This window comes from Geotrypetes seraphini, chromosome 12, assembly GCF_902459505.1.
Source record: "Geotrypetes seraphini chromosome 12, aGeoSer1.1, whole genome shotgun sequence".
Lineage (NCBI taxonomy): Eukaryota > Metazoa > Chordata > Amphibia > Gymnophiona > Dermophiidae > Geotrypetes > Geotrypetes seraphini.
Window position 1 is genome coordinate 76,841,359 of NC_047095.1, and position 15,013 is coordinate 76,856,371.

Below are 15,013 nucleotides of genomic sequence, written 5' to 3' on the forward strand. Positions count from 1 at the left end.
GTGTAAATATGTTGAGAGGAAGAGGTGGTCTGGGAAATTCTGCTGAGCAAACTCCAGGCCCATTTCCACCCCCCAGTTAGTCCACTCCACTCAACTGGTTCACACACTGAGTGGGTCTTTGGGTGTTGTTCCTGGGTAGTTGTTTTGGGATCTCTTCCAGTGGTTTGTCAGTATCTCCTTGTGGTCCAAGGAAGGAAACTTTGTTAACCTTAGCATTGACCTTCAGAATATGTTTGTAACAGCACTGCTTGTGTGGCATTAGGCTATGTAGTGATCGAAAGAAAAAAACAGACCTTTGCACATTTTTGCACCATATGGTGGGTGTATGAGGAGATTCACATTTCCTGCACAGCTAAGTCCTTGTGAAGTTAACCTTGTTCTTTCTGTATTTGACATCTAGCAAGGTCTCTGTTTGGAAGGAAAGATCTAAGCTTAAAAATGAAGTGGCCAGAAGTTATGGTAAAAGCAGATAGCTTTGCTGATTTTAAGAAAGGTTTGGACTAGAGAATGACACGGTGGCGGTTTACCCGCGGCCACCGCGTTTAGCCATGGGTGACCCGCGGGGAACGAAAACTAGCAGACGGGGACAAGGCCATTCACCGCCCCGTGGGGTGGTGAATGGTCTTGTCCCTGCAGTGAGGCATGAAGGATCGCGCGGTCCCCGCAGCCTACACCCGCCTGCCCAATCGATCCTAGTGTTTAGCCAGCTCTCTCCCTTCTCCTCACCTTAGTTTGTAGGTTTTCTTTTTCGGCGACCTGCACGCTATCAGAGAGCCGCGCACCCGCTGCTGCTCAGTTTCGATCTTCTGCTCTGACGCAACTGGAAACAGGAAGTTGCAGAAGATTGAACACTGAGCAGCCGTGCGTGCACGGCTCTTTGGGAAAGCGTGCAGGTCGCCGAAAAAGAAAGCCTGCAAACTAAGGTGAGGAGAAGGGAGAGAGCTGGCTAAACACTAGGATCGATTGGGCAGGCGGGTGGTGGCTGCGGGGACCGTGCGATTGCCCATGTTCCCGGCTCAAACTGGAAGGAGGGAGTGAAAGGGAAAAGGATTCTGGGCCAAGGGGATGAAGACGGAAAGAAAAACCCACAGCAAGAAAGAAAGGGAAGGACAGGCAGGTGAGCCAGATGCTAGAAGCAGGGGGGGGGGGAAGAAAGAGGGAAAAAAGCTAGATGGGGTTGAAAAGAAGAGAGACACTGGTATGGAAGAGGAAGATAGGGGAAATCTGGACACAGGAAGGTAACAGAAAGAGGGGAAATTATGTGCATAGGGCATAGGGACAGAGACATAAAGGGGACATGCCATGGGGATGGTATATGGACACAGGGGGGGGCAATGGCAGATACATAGAGGAGATATTAGAAATGGGGAAAATAGGAGCACAGAAGCGAGATGATTTGTGGGGATGGGACAGGGACCGAGCTTGCAGGCTCCAGTGGCTTGCACAAATTACATTGTAACGTGCCATGAAAATAAGAGGGAGGAAAGTAGATAGATAGGCCATGCGAGAGGAGCTGAAGGGTAGTAGAAAGGAACAGATGGTAAAGGAGGGAGGGAAGGGTGGTGGTGGAAAGGAATAGGACAGACATTGAAGGAGGGTGGAGAGGAACAGACCCTGAAGGGAAATGTGGAAGACAGACAGATGCCAGACTATGGGGGAGCGGAGGGAAGAAGATGGGTGCTAGACCAATTGGGGGGGGGGGGTGAAGGGAGAGGCACAGTAACAGCAAATGGAAGACGCAGACACACAGTGGATGGAATGAATTGAATGAGAAGATGTGGAAAGCAGAAACCAGACAACAAAGGTAGAAAAAAAAATTCTATTTATTTATTTATTTTTTGCTTTAGGATAAAAGAGTATATTAGTTGTGTTGATAAAAATTTATAAACAAAGCCCTGCCAACTGAACATCTCTTTCTATAGTTCAGCAGCAGGAACTTTGATTTATAAGAAAGGAATAAGCTAAATATTACAGTACTAAGGCTTATATGGATGCAGCGGGGACGGTGACGGGGCGGTGAATGGGATGGCAGTGACGGTGACGGGGCAGTGAAGGGAACGGAGGTGACGGAGCGGTGCAGAGGATGGTGGGCTGGGGATGGGGCGGTGACGGGGACAGATTTTTTTCCCTGTGTCATTCTCTAGTTTGGACAAATTCCTGGAGGAAAAGTCCATAATCTGTTATTAAGACATGGGGGAAGTGTCTGCTTGCCCTGGATCGGTAGCATGGAATGTTGCTACTCTTTGGGTTTTGACCAGGTATTAGTGTCCTGGATTGGCTACCATGAGAATGGGCTACTGGGCATGATGGACCATTGGTCTGACCCAGTTAGGCTATTCTTATGTTATGTTCTTATCTGTAGGGGCCTTTGTTTTCACTTCTTATTTTAATGTATTTTTTTTCTGGGAACTTATCAGTGTTTTTTATAATGGGAACAAAAATGGAAGAGAATTAATGTGTGTGGGATGAGGGGGTAACTAATTTCTTCAGCTAAATAATTCAATCCATCTCAAACAGACATAGGAGAACTTGTGCACCATTCACACACCCTCCAACCAAAAACGTCAAAAGAAAAAAACTGTTCGACAACCTCCTAGCCATTCGAGCTGCAACACTCGACCCCCAACTCTACAACCAATTGACATCGACCACAGACTGCAAAACCTTCAAAAAGAAATAAAAACCCTTCTATTCAAAAAACACATAAAACCGAACTAACACAATCAGAACTGTCCCAAGCATCACCTGCAACTACTCCATATGTACTTCTGATGTCATGACAATTCAGACATAATTTATGTTATGTTATGTTTGGAATATAAGAAAATTTTCACTGCCTGTTTCTATTCTGACCATTTATTCTGTTTCATGGTCATTACAAAAAATATTTTTTTACATGGGGGGTGGGGGGGTGCCACATACCGCCACTGTGGAATGAAGACTGGGCTGGATGGACCGTTTGTGTCTCTGCCGTGGGGGTGGGGGAGGGGCTCCGAGTCTCTCGGGGTGTGTCAGTGGTTTTCTCAGTCTTTCAGGTCAGAGGTGTGTGTTTTGTCTCTCTCGCTCTATACACTGTATAGGTGTGGTTCCTCTCCCGTGCAGCAGGGGGGGCTCTTGCGGGCTCGCAGCGTGAGAATGGTGCCCCGCCCTTGCGCTGACCTTGGCGTCCGCATCCCGTCGCTCTTCCTCTTCTTCTCAGGCTCTCAAGGCAGTCGCTGGCGTTTTCCGTCCCTGCCACGCACCGGCTCTAACCGCGAGCTCACTTTCCCGCCATCGCACAGGTGAGGGGCGCGCGAGGGGAGAGGGCGAGTCGAAGCGTTGCTGATGAGCGCGCGCGGGAGCATCTCTGTGAAGAGAGCGTCGGGGGGGGGGGGAGGGAGGACTGCTGGTTTGAAAGTAGACGTGTCATGGGGGGCGGTATGTCTGGATGGGGGAAGGGGCCACTGGGAACGATTGCTGGTGGTTCCACAGTGCAGGTTTTTCAGAAAGATTTAATTACAGAGGGTGTGTGTGCGTGTGTGTGTCTGGATCTAGAGGTGTGATGGCGAAAGAGGTGGTTGTGGGGGTGTGTGGGGGGGGGGGGGGTCTGGATCTAGGGGTGTGATGGCGAAAGTGGTGGTTGTGTGTGTGTGTGTGGGGGGGGTCTGGATCTAGAGGTGTGATGGCGAAAGTGGTGGTTGTGTGTGTGTGTGTGTGTGGGGGGGGGGTCTGGATCTAGAGGTGTGATGGCGAAAGTGGTGGTTGTGGGGGTGTGTGTGGGGGGGGGGTCTGGATCTAGGGGTGTGACGGGGAAACTGGTGGGTGTGTGTGTGGGGGGTCTGGATCTAGGGGTGTGACGGGGAAACTGGTGTGTGTGTGTGTGGGGGGGCTGGATATAGGGGTGTGATGGGGAAACTGGTGGTTGTGGTGTGCGTGTGTGTGTCTGGATCTAGAGGTGTGATGGCGAAAGTGGTGGTTGTGGGTGTGTGTGTGGGTGTGGGGTCTGGATCTAGGGGTGTGATGGGGAAACTGGTGGTTGTGTGTGTGTGTGTGGGGTCTGGATCTAGGGGTGTGATGGCGAAACTGGTGGTTGTGGTGTGCGTGTGTGTGTCTGGATCTAGAGGTGTGATGGCGAAAGTGGTGGTTGTGGGGGTGTGTGTGTGGGGGGTCTGGATCTAGGGGTGTGACGGGGAAACTGGTGGGTGTGTGTGTGGGGGGTCTGGATCTAGGGGTGTGACGGGGAAACTGGTGTGTGTGTGTGTGGGGGGGCTGGATATAGGGGTGTGATGGGGAAACTGGTGGTTGTGGTGTGCGTGTGTGTGTCTGGATCTAGAGGTGTGATGGCGAAAGTGGTGGTTGTGGGTGTGTGTGTGGGTGTGGGGTCTGGATCTAGGGGTGTGATGGGGAAACTGGTGGTTGTGTGTGTGTGTGTGGGGTCTGGATCTAGGGGTGTGATGGGGAAACTGGTGGTTGTGGTGTGTGTCTGGATCTAGAGGTGTGACGGGGAAACTGGTGGTTCTGTGTGTGTGGGGGGTCTGGATCTAGGGATGTGACGGGGAAACTGGTGTGTGTGTGTGGGGGGGTCTGGATCTAGGGGTGTGATGGGGAAACTGGTGGTTGTGTGTGGGGGGATCTGGATATAGGGGTGTGATGGGGAAACTGGTGGTTGTGGTGTGCGTGTGTGTGTCTGGATCTAGAGGTGTGATGGCGAAAGTGGTGGTTGTGGGGGTGTGTGTGGGTGTGGGGTCTGGATCTAGGGATGTGATGGGGAAACTGGTGGTTGTGGTGTGCGTGTGTGTGTCTGGATCTAGAGGTGTGATGGCGAAAGTGGTGGTTGTGGGGGTGTGTGTGGGTGTGGGGTCTGGATCTAGGGGTGTGATGGGGAAACTGGTGGTTGTGGTGTGTGTCTGGATCTAGAGGTGTGACGGGGAAACTGGTGGTTCTGTGTGTGTGGGGGGTCTGGATCTAGGGGTGTGACGGGGAAACTGGTGGGTGTGTGTGTGGGGGGGGTCTGAATCTAGGGGTGTGATGGGGAAACTGGTGGTTTTGGTGTGTGTATCTGAATTTGGAGGTGTGATGGGGAAACTGGTGGTTGTGGTGTGTGTATGTCTGAATTTGGAGGTGTGACGAGGAAACTGGTGGTTGTGTGTGTGTGTGGGGTCTGGATCTAGGGGTGTGATGGGGAAACTGGTGGTTGTGGTGTGTGTGTGTGTCTGGATCTAGAGGTGTGATGGGGAAACTGGTGATTGTGTGTGTGTGGGGGGTCTGGATCTAGGGGTGTGACGGGGAAACTGGTGGGTGTGTGTGTGGGGGGGGTCTGAATCTAGGGGTGTGATGGGGAAACTGGTGGTTTTGGTGTGTGTATCTGAATTTGGATGTGTGATGGGGAAACTGGTGGTTGTGTGTGTATGTCTGAATTTGGAGGTGTGACGAGGAAACTGGTGGTTGTGTGTGTGTGTGGGGTCTGGATCTAGGGGTGTGATGGGGAAACTGGTGGTTGTGGTGTGTGTGTGTGTGTCTGGATCTAGAGGTGTGATGGGGAAACTGGTGATTGTGTGTGTGTGGGGGGGTCTGGTTCTAGGGGTGTGATGGGGAAACTGGTGGTTGTGTGTGTGTGTGTGTGTCTGAATTTGGAGGTGTGATGGGGAAACTGGTGGTTGTGTGTGTGTGGGGGGGTCGTCTGAATCTAGGGGTGTGATGGGGAAGATTGGTGGTTGTGTGGGTGGGTCTGGTTCTAGGGGTGAGATGGGGAAAGATTGGTGATTACAGGGTAGTGTAGGGGAGTGGAGCTGTGTGGGGGCAACTGGGAATGATTGATAGCTGCTAGGGATGGGTAGTTATGTCTGGATTTAGAGGTGCGATTGGAAATGATTGGTAGTTGCTTGGAGGTGGAGGTGTGTGTCTGGGTTTAGGGTTGTGACTAGGAATGATTGGTGGTTGCTTGGGGGATGGGTTGGTGTGATTGGAAATGATTGCTGGGGTGGTGACTGGGGTTGCAATTGGGAATGATTGGTTGTTGCTGGGGGGTGGAAGGGATGTTTGTGGAGGGGTTGACTGGTAAAGACTGGTTGTGGGGAAGGGTGTCTGGGAGGCGATTTGGAATGATTGGTGGTTCAGGGGGGTGTCAGGGTGGGCAAATGGAAAAATTGGTGGCTGCAGGGGAGTTGAGGTGTGTATCTGGGGGCAATTGCAAATGAGTCATAGTTGCTGGGGAATGGGTGGGTGTATCTGGATCTAGGGGGTGCAATGGGGAAAGATTGGTTGTTGTGGGGGGTGTCTGGATCTAGGGGTGTGATGGGGAAAGATTGGTTGTTGCCGTGGGGGGGGGGGATGTCTGGCTCTAGTGGTGCGATGGGGAAAAATTGGTGGTTACTGGGTAGTGTAGGTTTGTGTCGGGGCAATTGGGAATGATTCATAGCTACTGCGAGATGGGTGGGTGTATTTAGATCTAGGTGCGATGGGAATGATTGGTGGTTGCAGGGGAGTGGGGGCATCTGGGGGCAATTGGGAATGATTGTTTCTGGGGATGGGTGGATATGTCTGAATCTAGGGGTGCGATTGGGCATGATTAGTGGTTGCTTGGGGGATGGGTGGGTGTGTTGGTGTAGCGGTGTGATTGGAAATTATTGCTGGTTGCTAGGGGGGTGTAGGGGTGCGATTGGCAATGATTGGTGATTGGTGGGGGATGTCTGTGGTGGGGGTGACTGGGAAAGACTGGTGGTGGGGAAAGGTGTCTGGAGGTGATTGGGAATGATTGGTGGTTGCAGGGGGTGTCAGGGTGGGCAAGTGGAAAAGATTGGTGGCTGTAGGGTGGGGTTGTGAGTTTGTGTGTGTGGTGGGGCGGGGGAGTAGAATGAATTAGTTTGTGGAGGTTTGAAATGAAAAGCATTGGTAGTGAAAAGGTTCCTTGTAAAAAAAAAAAAAAAAAAAAAGTGAGGGATGAGAAAACTGTCTTGTTAACAGAGAGGCTGGAGACAGGCACCATAGAGGAATGCTCAAGAGCTCTCAGGGCAGCCTGGCACCATGTAGGCTGTTAATGGCTAAACTGGAATGGGTGCAGCCAAAGAGCTATAGGAAGAAAGGCACTACTGATGAGGGTTGATCTGCTTAGACTGGGTGGGACAGTCTTAACACTCAAGAGGGTGTGTGTGTATGAGGAAGTGTTGAATTACAGTTGTACCTCTCCCACTGAGAATGGGGACATAACCTGGGACTAATGGTAACAGGGCGTGTGGGGTGGAGAAGAGGTTTCAGTTTAGCAGTTCTTGAGTTAAAAGTTAGTCCACTGTTCTGGATATCAGATCTTACCCATAATTTTCTATATCAAATCCATGTCCCAAGCAAGTGCTGGGAGGTGCCCAATGTCAATACTGACAGAGAATCATATAAAAGATTGTACAAACTATTACAGGTACACAATCAATTTTCTGGCAACTAATGGTCCAGTTCTTTAGTCTGATCAAAAATTACAAGCATGAACTTAAAATTCCCTTGCTTACCAGAACAGTTTACTGGGCGGCCCACAGATGGCATTGAATGTAGCTGTTCTCTTGTGAATTGTTTACACTACACTTTAATTTTGGGAGATTCTTAGTTTAATTTAAGGTTCTAGCAGTCTATGGTGCTTTAGAGACATATGGGACGTATATAATTAGTGAGTTAGTGCAGTGTTCTTCAACCTTTTTACACCTATGGACCGGTGGAAATAAAATAATTATTTCGTGGACCAGCAAACTAATAAGACTGAAATTTTTTAAAACCCTATTGCCGCCCTGTCCCCGCGAGCTTGGTCCCGTTAACCATCTGATCCCATCCGCACAAGCCTCAAATAGTTATGATTTTATATTGAACATATTTTATTAAAGTATAAAGAGAAACAATATTCTGTACAATTGTCATTTTATAAATATAAATAATACAGGGCAAAGATCAACAAAACCCCCGTCTCCCCTCCCCTTCACATATATCCCCTCTACTATCAAGAAAACTGAATAAGCCAAATTATTACAGAATGCTACACAAATATCATGCTAACAGAATACCGCAGTCACACATGGCAGGAATGGTGTTAGGGGGATTGCAACTAGGGCAACTGCCTCCTGGTCAGAGAGAGCCCTAAGCCAGCTGGAAGCTAAAGATGCACTGCCTGGGCTTTGCACTCCCCAGTTATGTCTAACATCAGCTCTAGCAGGATACATATTTTAAATCTGATATATTCTAATCACAAGATAGAAATAAAATTATTTTTTTCTACCTTTTGTCGTCTCTGGTTTCTGCTTTCGTCTTTTCACTCTCTTCCATCCAGCGTCTGCCCTCTGTCTCTTCAATCCAGCATCTGCCTCTTCCATCCACTGTCTGCCCTCTACCCCTCCCCCTCTCATATGGTATCTGCGTTCTTTCTATGCCCCTCTCTCCTACACCAGATCTAGCATCTTTGTCCCTCTTTCCTTATTTTTCATCTGACCCCCCTTCCCAGCATCAATCTCTCTCTACCGTGTCATTCCTCTGTCTCTCCCCTTTCCCTCATCTGATCTCTCCATTCCATCCTGACTCCTTCCCCTCCTAATCTCCCTGCCAGCTGTTTCCTTCCAGTGTTCCTCCTCTCCTGTCCAGCAGTACCTTCTCCCTTTCTTCCTCCCCTTATCCAACAGTTATATCTCTTCCCTTTCCCTTCTCCCCTGCCAGCAGTAGCCCCTTCCCTTGTCCAGGAGCACCCCTACTCCCTCCTTTCCTCTCCAGCAAATGTTTCCTCTTTGTAGGCTAGCGGCAGCTCTGTGTGCTTTTAACTTCAGCACACAGCTGCCCCTAGGCAGTATTTTAGCGCGGATTCATGAGGCAGCCTTGGGGCCTTTGGTAGGCCGGCCCGCTTCAATGATGCGATGTGGGCCGGCCTACCAAAGGCCCCGAGGCTGCCTCATGAAACCGCGCTAAAATACTGCCTAGGGGCAGCTGTGTGCCGAAGTTAAAAGCACATAGACCTGCCGCTGCTTTTCTGGGGGTGCGGAGAAGTTGGTGGTGGCAGGCAGGAGTGCCGGCATAGTGACGGCAACAGGAAGTTGCACGTCAGCTGACGCCGGCACCTTTTGCTGCGGCGGGGTCTGAATCCTTCGCAGACCGGCACCGGTCCGTGGACCGGCGGTTGAAGAACTGTGAGTTAGTGTGTTCTAAAGGTGACAACTGTTGGTTCTGCAAAACAGTTAATCTGGCAAGGTTTTGGACCCAGGGGTGCTGGAAAATTGTTGGTGTACCTGTACAGCTATTGCCTGCTATTAGACGTGCTCAAAACATCAGTCTTTCGGAGCGATTTCAAGACCTAGGGCAAATAAAATTAGAGTGTTTAATTTATTAAATAAGAGAGGGCATTTTTCAAAAAAGCTACTTTGCAAATAATGTCCTATTTTATGTGAAGATACATTTGAAATTGCCCCTTAAATCTTTTATTTTAAAAAAATTCTATACCGCCTAAGACCTAAAGCCTAGATTCACTAAGCCCACGATCAAGTTCCGACCACTAAGCAACCCCTTTGCGACCCAATTTCCCTCCGACCCGATTCACTAACCTCTGTCCCAATCATCCTACAATCTGCACTTGCAAATGAGGGGGAACGGCATTAAAATTATATTACATTACATTAGTGATTTTTATTCCACCATTACCTTGCGGTTCAAGGCGGATTACAGAAGAGGATTTCAGAATTACAGAAGAGGATTTCTGGACATGTTCAGAGGTGTTACACAGTAGAAGCGGGTTGCTTCAGAGGACTGAAATGTTTCATACAGTGTTAGTTAGTCTTCATGGATTTTTTGAATAGCAGGGTTTTTATTTCTTTTCTGAAAATTTTGTAATCTGGGGTCGCGATTAATAGATTGGAGAGTTAGTTGGTGGTCTAGTTTTGCTGCCTGGGTGGCTAGTAGGCCATCGTACAGTTTTTTCTGTTTGATGTCTTTGATTGGAGGGTATGTGAATGGTGTCTGGGTTCTCCTGTGTCTGGTTGTGGTAGTTTGGATTAGGCGGTTGCTCAAGTAGGCTGGGCTGTCACTATTTATGGATTTAAATAATAGACAGTAGAATTTAAATAGTATTCTTGCTTGAATTGGGAGCCAGTGTGAGTCGAGGTATGCCTCAGTGATGTGGTCGTGTTTTCTTAGTGAATAGATTAGTCTCAGGACTGTGTTTTGTACTGTTTATAGTTGTTTTATCATTGTTGCGGGGCAGGGGAGACCTAGGACTAGGGACTGGACCATGAGCTGGAATTGTTCTGTTGAAGAATTTTCAAACTTGCTTTAGGTTTCTCATGACTGCAAATGATTTGATTTGATTTGATTTCTTATATACCGCGAGGTTCGAAGCGGTTTACAATAAAGATACAATTAAATAAGATAAGTAAAGATAGGTACTTGGAAATTCCCTAACTGTCCCGAAGGCTCGCAATCTAGCTAAAGTACCTGAGAAAAACAATTAATGAATAGTAAAGATGTGAAATAGAAAGACAGAGATAGAAACAAGATATGAAACATCCCATCAAGATTCATTGAATAAATTAAATTAGGATTAAAAATAGAAAATAAAATAACGATTAAAATGAATAAAATAAAAATGAATTCCAATCAGACAATAGATCTGATGTTAGAAGATCATAAAGACTACATGCCATTTTCTTTTCTTAGTTATGTTTAGTAATAGTTTGGTAATCACATGTCTTTTGTAAAATATACATAATCAAGAAAAATTTACAAGCACAAAGTGATCCTATTGCCTGCACTGATGAGGTAATTCTATAATGTGGGCACCTATACATGCTATATACATGTGTAAATCTTTAGAATACTATATCATAAACAGTTGCCATACGCACTGATTTCTGTATTGTTTTGTTGATTTGTAGTTGCATGGTGCAGCATCTGTCTATCGTCATCCACAGAAGTTTTAAAGTGGGTTGAATGGGGTTATGTGATTGAGTTTATTACTAGGTTTGTTATGGTTGGGGTTTTATTTTTTTTCAAGAAGTATGAATTTTGTTTTGTCTGGGTTCAGTTTTAGTTTGTGCTCTTTCATCCATATTGCCACTGTTTCTAGAGTTCTGTGTAGTGTGTCTGTCATGGTGGGCGTTGACTGATCAAAAGGAAGGAGAATGGTTATGTTGTCTGCATAGCTATAGGAGGTTAAGCCTATTTTGTCTAGGCAGGTGCTGAGGGATGCAGTGTAGAGATTGAAGAGTGTTTGGGATGGTTCATAGTCAAAAGTGCGTGCTGACAAAGGCGCGCAGAGACAACTGAGCGCAAGGTGGAAACCCACGCCGAAAAAAAAAGTGTTTTAAGGGGTTCCGACGGGGGGTGTTGGTGGGGAACCCCCCCCCCACTTTACTGAATACAGATTGCGCCGGCGTTGTGGGGGGTTTGTGGTGTTGTAACCCCCCTCATTATACTGGAAACTTAACTTTTTCCCTGTTTTTTAGGGAAAAAGTGACGTTTTCAGTATAATGTGGGGGGTTACTACCCCAATTATATTACCTCTAAATCAGAACCCAATATGGACAACAAACCTCTCCTCTGCAACACTAACAGGCTTTAATTTCACACACACACACACAAACCAATCACACAACAGGAAGTAACAGGGAAAAAGAAAGGTGGAGAAAAAGCCTCAGTTCAGCTTCATCTGGCAAAAAACTCCACCTTTCAAGGCTAACCCTGTACTCCAAAATATAGAACCAGTAGAAAAAGCTCTATGGTAGCCTGCAGGGAGATGTTACAAAACACACAGCCCTCAATTGTGAATAAATGGGTAAATCAGCACTGTAGCAAAGTAGTCCAGGATTCAGCGTGGAACACAGCAAAAAAAAGAGAACAACTTAGCTGCTTCGGCATCCAGGATCTCTCAGTCCTTCACCTCCTGGGCCCTGCAGACACTGAACCCGACGGGGAACCCTCCGTTTCGCTCTGGTTGCTGCATCAGGGGTTTCAACTTCACTGCTTCTCATACGCTCTATCCAGACCCACCAAGCTCTTCAGGCTCTCACACCACTTCACAGATCAATACTGGTGCTAAGACACTCCACAGCCTCCAGCTAGAAATTGCACACAAGCTCCACCTGGAGACACGATCCACCAATCACAGGCATTCAAACACCAAAGAAGGCCGTCCACTCGATCCGGGCATTCAGTCCCACAGGCTGAACAGATTGCAGAGTGAAAATCCATTTTTGCTCTTTCTGCCAGAGTAAACGCCTCCAATTCCCCCGGCGAGCATGGTAAGCAATGTGTTCAATTATTGTGCAACGTAGAGCCCCAAATTCATGATTAGCTTCCAAACAGTGTGTCACCAATGGCTCCTCCAACCTCCGAGTGTGCAGACAGGACCTGTGCTCAATTATTCTGGTCTTGAATTGACGATAAGTGAGTCCCACATAGATCATAGAACAGGGACACACTATAATATAAACCACCCCCTCTGTTCTACAAGAAGTGGCACTTCGTAGTTTATAAACTTTACCAGTCTTAGGGTGCACAAACCTGTCAGACTCAATCATTACAGGACACACTGAACACTGACCACAACTTCTGTGGCCCCCTGTAGTCCCCATGTCCAGAATAGAGAATGACACGGTGGCGGTTTACCCGCGGCCACCGCGTTTAGCCGCGGGTAACCCGCTGAAACGGGGAACGAAAACTAGCAGTCGCTGCGGGGACGGGGACAAGGCCATTCACCGCCCCGTGGAGCGGTGAATAGTCTTGTCCCCGCAGTGAGGCATGAAGGATCGCGCGGTCCCCGCAGCCCACACCCGCCTGCCCAATCGATCCTAGTGATTAGCCAGCTCTCTCCCTTCTCCTCACCTTAGTTTGTAGGTTTTCTTTTTCGGCGACCCGCACGCTATCAAAGAGCCGTGCACCCGCTGCTGCTCAGTTTCGATCTTCTGCTCTGACGCAACCGGAAACAGGAAGTTGCAGCAAAGCAGAAGATTGAACACTGAGCAGCCGCGCATGTGCGGCTCTTTGGGAAAGCGTGCAGGTCGCCGAAAAAGAAAGCCTGCAAACTAAGGTGAGGAGAAGGGAGAGAGCTGGCACTAGGATCGATTGGGCAGGCGGGTGGGGGCTGCGGGGACCGTGCGATTGCCCATGTTCCCGGCTCAAACTGGAAGGAGGGAGTGAAAGGGAAAAGGATTCTGGGCCAAGGGGATGAAGATGGAAAGAAAAACCCACAGCAGGAAAGAAAGGGAAGGACAGGCAGGTGAGCCAGATGCTAGAAGTGGGAGGGGGGGAGGAAGAAAGAGGGGAAAAAAGCTAGATGGGGTTGAAAAGAAGAGACACACTGGTATGGAAGAGGAAGATAGGGGAAATCTGGACACAGGAAGGTAAACAGAAAGAGGGGAAATTATGTGCATGGTGCATAGGGACAGAGACATAAAGGGGACATGCCATGGGGATGGTATATGGACACGGGGGGGTGGGGGCAATGGAAGATACATAGGCGAGATATTAGAAATGGGGAAAATAGGAGCACAGAAGCGAGATGGTTTGTGGGGATGGGACAGGGACCGAGCTTGCAGGCTCCAGTGGCTTGCACAAATTACATTTAAGGTGTCATGAAAATAAGAGGGAGGAAGGTAGATAGATAGATAGGCCACGCGAGAGGAGCTGAAGGGTGGTAGAAAGGAACAGATTGTAAAGGAGGGAGGGAAGGGTGGTGGTGGAAAGGAATAGGACAGACATTGAAGGAGGGTGGAGAGGAACAGACCCTGAAGGGAAATGTGGAAACAAAGTGGGGAAGAAGACAGATGCCAGACTATGGGGGAGCGGAGGGAAGAAGATGGGTGCTAGACCAATTGGGGGGGGGTGAAGGGAGAGGCACAGTAACAGCAAATGGAAGACGCAGACACACAGTGGATGGAAGGAATTGAATGAGAAGATGTGGAAAGCAGAAACCAGACAACAAAGGTAGAAAAAAAAATTCTATTTATTTATTTATTTTTTGCTTTAGGATAAAGTAGTATATTAGTTGTGTTGATAAAAATTTATAAACAAATCCCTGCCAGCTGAACATCTCTTTCTCTAGTTCAGCAGCAGGAACTTTGATTTATAAGAAAGGAATAAGCTAAATATTACAGTACTAAGGCTTATATGGATGCAGCGGGGACGGTGACGGGGCGGTGAATGGGATGACAGTGGTGGTGACGGGGCGGTGAAAGGGATGGCGGTGACGGGGCGGTGACGGGGCGGTGCAGAGGATGGTGGGACGGGGCGGTGACGGGGACAGATTTTTTCCCCGTGTCATTCTCTAGTCCAGAACAGACAAAGCAGGTCTCAAAACATTAGGGCTAAGTATATCACTAAGGTTCCGATTACGCCCATAAGAAAATAAAATCTGAAGATGTTGTAGGCCCGGATGTACCCTTAAGATGTTAGAGTGTCGGCGAATGACCCGCTGTGGATTTCTGGACATATGATTGAATGTGGAGACAAAGGGGACCATGTCTTGGGACCCCTGCCCCTGACGTTATTCAAGTAAGGCCTCTCTATGGTTATATAGGGCCCTTTTCCTGGCCCTCGCTACCACATGGATGGGATAACCCCTGTTAACAAATCTCTCCTGTAGTAGGGCAGATTGGTGTCGAAAGTCTTCATTAGTGCTGCAGGTAAGAACATAAGAAACGCCTTCACCGGATCAGACCTAGGTCCATCTAGTCCGGCGATCCGCACACGCGGAGGCCCAGTTAGGTGATCCCTGTTGGAGACCCGGATTTCCTGTATCCCCCGATATGATTTGCAAGAAGGTGTGCATTCAACTTGCGCTTAAAACCTTGAACATTAGTCTCTGCCACAAGCTCCTCTGGGAGAGCATTCCAAGCGCTCATCACTCGCTGTGTGAAACAGAACTTCCTGACATTTGTCTTGAACCTGCTGCCACACAGTTTCAGGTTGTGACCTCTTGTCCGTGTCACATCTGAAAATGTCAGTAATGCTTCTTCCTGGTCTATTATGTCAAATCCTTTTAATATTTTAAAAGTCTCTATCAAATCCCCTCTCAATCTTCTCT

General features: G+C 48.2%; 1 protein-coding gene across 1 annotated transcript in view; it reads left to right on the forward strand.

The window, feature by feature from the left end:
* Nucleotides 1–3,128: 3,128 nt before the first annotated feature.
* The window catches only part of ELOVL1 (ELOVL fatty acid elongase 1), a 180,334-nt gene continuing 168,449 nt past the window's right edge, over nucleotides 3,129–15,013 (forward strand). The window contains exon 1 of the mRNA XM_033915886.1: nucleotides 3,129–3,281. The gene's annotated coding sequence lies outside the window, so the exon portion shown is untranslated. The remainder of the gene's footprint in view (nucleotides 3,282–15,013) is intronic.